This window comes from Oncorhynchus nerka, linkage group LG14 (genome assembly GCF_034236695.1).
Source record: "Oncorhynchus nerka isolate Pitt River linkage group LG14, Oner_Uvic_2.0, whole genome shotgun sequence".
Classification (NCBI taxonomy): Eukaryota; Metazoa; Chordata; class Actinopteri; order Salmoniformes; family Salmonidae; genus Oncorhynchus; species Oncorhynchus nerka.
This window is the reverse complement of record NC_088409.1, coordinates 37,153,543-37,164,238: the sequence shown is the minus strand read 5'-3', so window position 1 is coordinate 37,164,238 and position 10,696 is coordinate 37,153,543. Positions and strand designations below refer to the sequence as shown.

The following is a 10,696-nucleotide window of genomic DNA, read 5'->3' as shown; positions in this document are numbered from 1 at the left end:
CAACTTCATTTAATTTGTCACAGTATGGAATTTGTGGACACGATCTCAATGTGTGTGCAACCTTTGTGCACAACACATTTCTACCGGACCCCTGAGATTGCCCTTGCAAAAGCCCCTGGCAGGAACTTCATTATCCTGCATTAAAAAGTGCACTTAATTAAGCTCACCCAGTGCACTGGGTAGGTAGAGTTCACTCTTTGAAACCATTAGATTTGTCCATGAATGCGCAAACCCTTAAGCACACCAGCTGAATGAAATCAAGCGCACCTAATCTCAATTGGGAAATTGGACCAATGGAAATTATGTTCAGTGGCTTGCAGATGTACCTAATTAACCAGCCAGATTAGAAGGGTCTAGGATTCCTTTGTAAGGCGCAGCAAAAAAGACAATCAGATACAATATCAGGGATCTTCTGGTAAGGCTTCTGGCTACCATTAGTTCTGAATACTGAGGATTTGAGGAGAAAAATGGCTGTGAGTTTTGAAATGTCTTTGAGGTAAGTTGTATGGCTCTAGTTTGATTCCCTTGTCTTCCATGTTTTAAAGGTAGTTAACTGACTAGGATGTTTTTATTTTTATTTTGAATTTCTTGGATTTGTTGCCTGCTAATTGGAGGGATAACCTGTTATCCTCCACCTAAAGGTGTGTTTTATTCTGCACATATAATTCAGTAAAAGTAACACTGTATAAATAGCAGAAATTCAAATGCTGGCAATTTACAATTTGAAACTTCTCTTCTTTCGTAGGTAATTATAGATATATTCCCCCAAATCAATTAAAAGGAACTGGCCACAATGCAGCGGTAGCTACCGGCCTTGGCAGGTGAAGCAGCCACCCATAATGCCTCTGCAAGTGTCACGACTAGCCCAAATACCTTAGCTGAAGAAACTGGCCACAATGCTTCATCAAGCATCAGGACTGGCCCAAATAACTTAGGTGAAGCAACTGGCCATGGTGCCCCGGAAGCAACTGGTCACGGTGCCTCGGCAGTGGAAGCAACTGGACACAGTGCCATGCAAGGGGCCACCCATAATGCCTCAGCAAGCGCCACGACTGGCCTAAATACCTTAGGTGGAGCAACCGGATCCCGTGCCTCAGAAGCAGCCACCCACAATGCCTCAGCAAGCGTCACGACTGGCCCAAATACCTTAGCTGAAGCAGCTGGCCACAGTGCCTCTGCAGCGGAAGCAACTGGACACAGTGCAATGCAAGCGGCCACCCACAATGCTTCATCAAGCGTCACGACTGGCCCAAATACCTTAGCTGAAGCAATTTTCCACAGTGCTTCATCAAGCGCCACGACTGGCCCAAATACCTTAGCTGAAGCAGCTGGCCACGGTGCCTCGGCAGTGGAAGCAACTGGACACAGTGCAATGCAAGCGGCCACCCACAATGCTTCATCAAGCGTCACGACTGGCCCAAATACCTTGGGTGAAATATCCGACTCCAGTGCCTCAACAGAAGCAGCAACCCATAATGCCTCAGCAAGCGTCACGACTGGGCCAAATACCTTAGCTGAAGCAACTGGCCACAATGCTTCATCAAGCGCCACAACTGGCCCAAATGCCTTACGTGAAGCAACTGGCCACGGTACCTCATCAAGTGCGGAATCTGGTTCAAATGCCTCGGGAGCAGCGACAGGCGCCCTTGCCTCGGCAGAAGCGACAGGAGGGCCAACTCCTCAAGCGACATGGATTTTAGTAGCAGTGATGTTTCTCAGGATTTTGGGTCTGACGGTGACAATGAATGCACCCAATGTGTCAGGCAGCATCGTTGAACAGTCAGTTCTCATCCCAATATAGTTACAAGTCTGTGTATGAGAATGGCAAAACTGTCTACTCCCAAACCTGCCCCACCACTGGGGAGGTTCTACCATTTTGATAGCGGAGATACTCTCAAGGACTGTAGTGACGTTGTCATCTCTGAACCAAGCATCTCCCCACCTGCTAAAAACTCACAACCTGCTAAAGGAACCCTGCCACAAGGGAAGTCTACTGGGATGTAATGTGCAACTTTTACTCTCGCCTGCACTTTGGGTTCTGATTTTGAAATAATTTGTACTAATCATCTATCAACAGAATTGCAATGGTAGATTCATCCTTTAGATGACAAATCCAAGTTGTTGCTGACACTTTAAGCGTCCACTGTATGCTTTTGCGTCGGCCAGGGAGATGCTGCTGCTCATGCTACCCTGCATTACTTGTAAAACAATAAAATATTGTACCTTTTTAAGTGCCTCCTTGTGTTTTGAAATACTGTGTGTTTAATGTCTACCTTTTGTCACGCCCTGGTCAAAGTATTTTGTGTTTATCTTCATTTATTTGGTCAGGCCAGGGTGTGACATGGGTTTTTGTATGTGGTGTGTATGTATTGGGATTGTAGCTTAGTGGGGTGTTCTAGTTAAGTCTGCATATTCTTTGTGTGTTTCGTGGGTGATTGTCCTTAGTGTCTTTGTTCCTGTCTCTGTGTTAGTTGACACAAGTATAGGCTGTTTCGGTTTTCGTTACGTTCATTACGTTCTTTGTTTTGTAGTGTTTATAATTGATTCGTGTTTTACGTTTGTTTATTAAACATGGATCGCAATCTACACGCTGCATTTTGGTCCGACTCTACTTCACTACAAGAGAACCGTTACACCTTTGGCTTGCTGGTTGAGAACAGTGTTGGTTGCCAGTGCAATTTGTAGTAAAAGGGAATGTTCCTATTCTTTTGGATTTGAAATGTATAATTAATTTGTTATCTTTGCTGCTGGTTGACAAATCCCAAGATTGGCTCTACGTTAAAGCCACTGACCATCAATATCCCGTTCGGGATACTGAAGTATTTATTTTGTGTTGACATGTAAACATCAAATCCTCTTTTACAAAAACCTGAGAAAGCTTGTACCCCGGAGATGGGCTACTGTGGCATGTAACCCTCAATTCTGTTTTTGTGGTATATGCGCAGGCTCCGTTTCACATCTCATGGTTGTCTGACTCTGTCAAATTAAGTGGGCTACTTGCTCAGTTTGATCCACCATAACTGAGCTTAACAGCTACTTTCACCCCTAATTTAGACAAGTTTCTGCTTACTTCCTTTAGGTAGGCCATTTGTCAACTATATTTTAATACATGCAGCTTCTCTTCTGTCATAACTTGTTGCCCCAGAAGACTAAATTAGTGCTCACATGTCTTACGTTGATAGAATAAATGCATTAGTAATCTTAACAGGTAAAATGATTTAAGGACCAGGTAGCATGCTAGAACACAGTGGAAACATTGGTCCTGTGACAAATGTCATTTTGACAGATTTTTAAGGAAATGAAATGCTGAGAATGGTGACTTCAGTTAGTCTTGGGTGTGTATTGAATGTGATTGAAATGCTGTCTGCTTGCAAAAGTGTCAAAGATGACACATTACATGTGCATTTTCCCGAGAGGCTGATAGAAATATTTATCCACTCCTGTTCCAAAGACATTTTAAAGATGCATTTTTATCATTTCACTGCAACTGAAGGTAATATAAACTCTGCAAAAAAAGAAACGTCCTCTCACTGTCAACTGTTTATTTCCAGCAAACTTTAACATGTAAATATTTGTATGAACATAAGATTCTACAACTGAGACAAACTGAACAAGTTCCACAGACAGACATGACTAACAGAAATGGAATTGTGTCCCTGAACAAAGGGGGAGTCAAAATCAAAAGTAACAGTATCTGGTCTGCCACCTGCTGCATTAAGTACTGCCGTACAGCTCATGGACTGCACCAGATTTGCCAGTTCTTGCTGTGAGATGTTACCCCACTCTACCACCAAGGCACCTGCCAGTTCCCAGTTTTTAGGGGGAATTACCCTAGTCCTCACCCTCCCATCCAACAGGTCCCAGACGTGCTCAATGGGATTGAGATCTGGGCTCTTCGCCTGCCATGACAGAACACTGACATTCCTGTCTTGCAGGAAATCACGCACATAACGAGCAGTATGACTGGTGGCATTGTCATGCTGGAGGGTCATGTCAGGATGAGCCTGCAGGAAGGTTACCACATAAGGGAGGAGGATGTCTTCCCTGTAACACACAGCGTTGAGATTGCCTGCAGTGACAAGCTCAGTCCGATGATGCTGTGACACACCGCCCCAGACCATGACGGACCCTCCACCTCCAAATCGATCCCGCTCCAGAGTACAGGCCTCGGTGTAACACTCATTCCTTCAACGATAAATGCGAATCAGACCATCACCCCTGGTGAGACACAACCGTGACTCATCAGGGAAGAGCACTTTTTGCCAGTCCTGTCTGGTCCATCGACGCTGGGATTGTGTCCATAGGTGACGTTGTTGCCGGTGATCTCTGGTGAGGACCTGCCTTACAACAGGCCTACAAGCCCTCAGTCCAGCCTCTCTCAGCCTATTGCGGACAGTCTGAGCACTGATGCAGGGATTGTGCATTCCTGGTGTTTATATAAAAAAAAATGTGTTTCACCTTTAATTAATTTTAACCAGGTAAGCTAGTTGAGAACAAGTTCTCATTTACAACTGCGACCTGGCCAAGATAAAGCAAAGCAGTGCGACACAAACAACACAATGTTACACATGGAACAAACAAGCGTACAGTCAATAACACAATAGAAAAAAATAGTCTATATACAGTGTGTGCAAATGACGTGGAGAGAAGGCAATAAATAGGCCATATTAGCAAAGTAATTACCATTCAGAAAATTAACACTGGAGTGATAGATGAGCAGATGATGTGAAAGTAGAAATACTGGTGTGCAAAAGAGCAGAAAATAAAATAAAAACAATATGGGGATGCGGTAGGTAGATTGGGTGGGCTATTTACATATGGGCTATGTACACCTGCAGCGATCGGTTAGCTGCTCAGATAGCTGATGTTTGAAGTTAGTGAGGGAAATATAAGTCTCCATCTTCAGTGATTTTTGCAATTCGTTCCAGTCATTGGCAGCAGAGAACTGGAAGGAAAGGTGGCCAAATGAGGTGTTGGCTTTGGGGATGATCAGTGAGATATACCTGCTGGAACGTGTGCTATAGGTGGGTGTTATCGTGACCATTGAGCTGAGATAAGGCGGAGCATAGACCTCTAGATGGCCTGGAGCTAGAGGGTCTGGCGACGAATGTGTAGCGGGGGCCGGCCGACTAGAGCATACAGGTCGCAGTGGTGGGTGGTATAAGGGGCTTTAGTGACAAAACGGATGACACTGATAGACTGCATCTAGTTTGCTGAGTAGAGTATTGGAAGCTATTTTGTAAATGACATCGCCGAAGTCGAGGATCGGTAGGATAGTCAGTTTTACGAGGGTATGTTTGGCAGCGTGAGCGAAGGAGGCTTTGTTGCGAAATGGGAAACCAATTCTTGATTTCATTTTGGATTGGAGATCCAAAATTGTGGAAGGAGAGTTCTGGAAGGAGAGTTTGCAGCCTAGCCAGACACCTAGGTATTTGTAGTTGTCCACATATTCCAAGTCAGAACCGTCCAGAGAAGTGATGCTAGTCGGGCGGGTGCGGGCAACGATCGGTTGAAAAGCATTCATTTGGTTTTACTAGCATTTAAGAGCAGTTGGAGGCCACGGAAGGAGTGTTGTATGGCATTGAAGCTCGATTGGAGGTTAGTCAACACAGTTTCCAAAGAAGGGTGAGATGTATACAGAATGGTGTCCTCTGCGTAGAGGTGGATCAGGGAATCACCAGCAGCAAGCGCGACATCGTTGATACATACAGAGAAAAGAGTCGGCCCGAGAATTGAACCCTGTGGCACTCCCATAGAGATTGCCAGAGGTCCGGACAACAGGCCCTCCGATTTGACACACTGAACTCTGTCTGAGAAGTAGTTGGTGAACCAGGTGAGGCATTCATTTGAGAAACCAAGGCTGTTGAGTCTGCCGATAAGGATACAGTGATTGACAGTCGAAAGCCTTGGCCAGGTCGATGAAGACTGCTGCACAGTACTGTCTTTTATCGATGGCGGTAATGATATAGTTTAGTACCTTGAGCGTGGCTGAGGTGCACCAGCTTGGAAACCGGATTGCACAGCCGAGAAGGTAGGGTGGGATTCAAAATGGTCAGTGATCTGTTTATTCACTTCTTCGAGATAGGGGGCGCTCTTTTAATTTTTGGATAAAAAACCTTCCCGTTTTAAACAAGATATTTTGTCACGAAAAGATGCTCGACTATGCATGTAATTGACAGCTTTGGAAAGAAAAAACTCAGACGTTTCCAAAACTGCAAAGATATTATCTGTGAGTGCCCCAGAACTAATGCTTCAGGCGAAACCAAGATGAAATTTCATACAGGAAATGGTCCAGATTTTGATTGCCCTGTGTTCCAATGTCTCCTTATATGGCTGTGAATGCGCCAGGAATGAGCCTGCACTTTCTGTCGTTTCCCCAAGGTGTCTGCAGCATTGTGACTTATTTGTAGGCATATCATTGGAAGATTGACCATAAGAGACTACATTTACCAGGTGTCTGCCCGGTGTCCTCCGTCGAAATTATTGCGTAATCTCCAGGTCCATGCGCGTTCCATTTTCTTCAGAGGAGAAAGTAAACTGCCACGAATGATTTATCATCGATAGATATGTGAAAAACACCTTGAGGATTGATTCTAAACAACGTTTGCCATGTTTCTGTCGATATTATGGAGTTAAAACCAGTTAAGGATAGGCAGAATACTGCCCCCTTTGGAGGAATTGCATGCCCATAGTAAACTGAAAAAAAATCTGTCCAAAATTGCTAATATATGCATATAATAATTATTATTGGATAGAAAACACTCTAAAGCTTCTAAAACCGTTTGAATTATGTCTGTAAGTATAGCAGAACTCACAGGGCAGGCAATCTCCCAAACTATTTTTGGGAGCCTCAAACTTGGGGCAACTTTGACGTCATCGCCCCCACCCTTCCCAACCAGCTATGGATCTGGAGACACTTTCTATGTCTTCCACTAGATGTCCTCATTCAGTACAGCGTTTAATTGTGCAAATCCCGCGTGTTTTTGAAAATTCAAGGTTACGGGAGACAAGTTCCTTTGTTCCAGATCGCCTGCCAAGAAGCACGTTCGTCCGAGAGATTAGATAATAGTTTTGTACGTTTAGAACATCCTAAAGCTTGATTCTGCACTTAGTTTGACCAGTTTAGTCGACATATAATATGTAATTTTGAAGTTTTGATGCGCAACTGTTCGTGACCAGAAGTAAGTTTTGGTAGTATTTCAGCTGGAACTGGCAGCATTTGCTAATACAAAGACACACGAATTGAAACCAAACAATGTTTTGGGTAAGTATGACTTCTTCCACTACATTATGATCGAAGACCATCAAAGGTAAGGGAATATTTATGTTGTAATTTTGTGTTTCTGTTGACTCCAACATAGTGGAGAAATATTGCTTCTGTCTGAGCGCCGTCTCAGATTATTGAAAAATGAACGATTTCTGTAACGTTAAAAAGAAATGTGACAAAGCGATTGCATTAAGAAGCAGTGTATCTTTCTAACTATTTGTAGAACATGTATATTTAGTCAAAGTTTATGATGTGTATTGCTGTTATCTGGCGTTATCTGGCGGAGTAATATATAATTTCTCCGGACATTTTTTTAGCATGTTCTGAACATGACGTCAATGTAAACGGTGATTTATGGATATAAATAGCATATTATTGAAAAAAACAAAATGTACTGTGTAACATGTCCTATTACTGTCATCTGATGAAGATTTTCAAAAGGTTAGTGAATTATTTTTCTTTTAATCCTGCGTTTGTGATTACATCTTTTGTTCGACAAAATGGCTATATATTGGCTGTGTCTTTGGTGGTGGTTTGACATAAATATGTGCTATGTTTTCGCCGTAAAACATTTTAGAAATCTGACTCGCTGGGTAGATGAACAAGGTGTTTATCTTTCATTTGAGCTATTGGACTTGTTAATGTGTGGAGGTTAAATATTTCTAAGAATATTTTTGCATTCTGTGCACCATCTTTTGAGTTGAGCGTGGGGGGGCCCTTGGGGAACCTGGTAGCGTGAACAAGTTAATTTGGAAAAAAGTTCGCGTTGTAATGACTTAATTTTCTTTTTTTTTCTTACCCAAACGTGATGAACAAAACGGAGCGATTTGTCCTACACAAATAATATTTTTGGAAAAACTGAACATTTGCTATCTAACTGAGAGTCTCCTCATTGAAAACATCTGAAGTTCTTCAAAGGTAAATGATTTTATTTGAATGCTTTTCTTGTTTTTGTGAAAATGTTGCATGCTGAATGCTAGGCTTAATGCTATGCTAGGCTATCAATACTCTTACACAAATGCTTGTTTAGTTATGGTTCAAAAGCATATTTTGAAAATCTGAGATGAGTGTTGTTAACAAAAGGCTAAGCTTGAGAGCAAATATATTTATTTCATTTCATTTGCGATTTTCGTGAATAGTTAACGTTGCGTTATGGTAATGAGCTTGAGGCTACAAATAGGATCCCGGATACGGGATTGCTCGTCGCAACAGGTTAAAGGTTAATAGATGACGTTATTACGAAAACATTGTAATGTGAAGGGTTTTCCTAATATACAGTGGGGCAAAAAAGTATTTAGTCAGCCACCAATTGTGCAAGTTCTCCCACTTAAAATGATGAGAGGCCTGTACTTTTCATCATAGGTACACTTCAACTATGACAGACAAAATTAGAAAAATAAATACAGAAAATCACATTGTAGGTTTTTTAATGAATTTATTTGCAAATTATGGTGGAAAATAAGTATTTGGTCACCTACAAACAAGCAAGATCTCTGGCTCTCACAGACCTGTAACTTCTTATTTAACTTCTTGCGTCGAGCCAACCCGGATCCGGGATCATGACTACAGCCTCAATTCCATTACCATAACGCAACGTTAACTATTCATGAAAATGGCAAATGAAATGAAATCAATATGCTAGCTCTCAAGCTTAGCCTTTTGTTAACAACACTGTCATCTCAGATTTTCAAAAATATGCTTCTCAACCATAGCAAACTAGCATTTAGCATTAGCATTTAGCATTAGCATTTAGCGTTAGCATTAGCAGGCAACATTTTCACAAAAACCAGCAAAAACATTCAATAAATCATTTACCTTCGAAGAACTTCGGATGTTTTCAATGAGGAGACTCAGTTAGATAGCAAATGTTCAGTTTTCCTGAAAGATTATTTGTGCAGGAGAAATCGGTCCGTTTTCTGCGTCATGTTTGGCTACCAAAAAAAAACGAAAATTCAGTTATAAAAACGCCGAACTTTTTCCAAAATAACTCCATAATATCGACTGAAACATGGCAAACGTTGTTTAGAATCAATCCTCAAGGTGTTTTTCTACATATCTCTTTAATGATGTATCGTTCCTGGAAGGCTGCTTCTCCCTCTGTATCGCATGGTGAAATGAGTGCCACTGGGAGTTGCACAGTAATTTAGACAAAGGACACCGGACGGCCCCCTGGCAAATGTAGTCTCTTATGGCCAATCTTCCAATGATATGCCTACAAATACGTCACAATGCTGCAGACATCTTGGACGAACGGCAGAGCGCATAAGCTCGTTCACAGCATATTCACAGCCATATAAGGAAACGATAGTAAAATAGAGCGTCAAAAATCCTGCTTATTTCCTGTTTGAAGTTTCATCTTGGTTTCGCCTGTAAGATCAGTTCTGGGGCACTCACAGATAATATCTTTGCAGTTTTGAAAACGTTAGAGTGTTTTCTATCCAAAGCTGGCAATTATATGCATAGTCGAGCATCTTTTCGTGACAAAATATTGCGCTTAAAACGGGCACGTTTTTTTATCCAATAATGACATAGCGCCCCCATTGGTTGAAGAGGTTAAGAGGCTCCTCTGTCCTCCACTCGTTACCTGTATTAATGGCACCTGTTTGAACTTGTTATCAGTATAAAAGACACCTGTCCACAACCTCAAACAGTCACACTCCAAACTCCACTATGGCCAAGACCAAAGAGCTGTCAAAGGGCACCAGAAACAAAATTGTAGACCTGCACCAGGCTGGGAAGACTGAATCTGCAATAGGTAAGCAGCTTGGTTTGAAGAAATCAACTGTGGGAGCAATTATTAGGAAATGGAAGACATACAAGACCACTGATAATCTCCCTCGATCTGGGGCTCCACGCAAGATCTCACCCTGTGGGGACAAAATGATCACAAGAACGGTGAGCAAAAATCCCAGAACCACACGGGGGACCTAGTGAATGACCTGCAGAGAGCTGGGACCAAAGTAACAAAGCCTACCATCAGCAAGGGCATTGAAGATGAAACGTGGATGGGTCTTTCAGCATGACAATGATCCCAAACACACCGCCCGGGCAACGAAGGAGTGGCATTGTAAGAATCATTTCAAGGTCCTGGAGTGGCCTAGCCAGCCTCCAGATCTCAACCCCATAGAAAATCTTTGGAGGGAGTTGAAAGTCTGTGTTGCCCAGCAACAGCCCCAAAACATCACTGCTCTAGATGAGATCTGCATGGAGGAATGGGCCAAAATACCAGCAACAGTGTGTGAAAACCTTGTGAAGACTTACAGAAAACGTTTGACCTCTGTCATTGCCAACAAAGGGTATATAACGAAGTATTGAGATAAACTTTTGTTATTGACCAAATACTTATTTTCCACCATCATTTGTAAATAAATTCATTAAAAATCCTACAATGTGATTTTCTGGATTTTTTTTTTGAATTTTGTCTGTCAT

General features: G+C 42.3%; 1 long non-coding RNA gene across 1 annotated transcript; it reads left to right on the top strand.

The window, feature by feature from the left end:
- The first annotated feature begins 230 nt into the window (after window positions 1-230).
- Window positions 231-2,233, top strand: LOC115142384 (uncharacterized). Its single transcript, XR_003865498.2, has 2 exons — window positions 231-496; window positions 746-2,233. It is a non-coding gene; the product is annotated as an uncharacterized LOC115142384 (long non-coding RNA).
- Window positions 2,234-10,696: the final 8,463 nt, after the last annotated feature.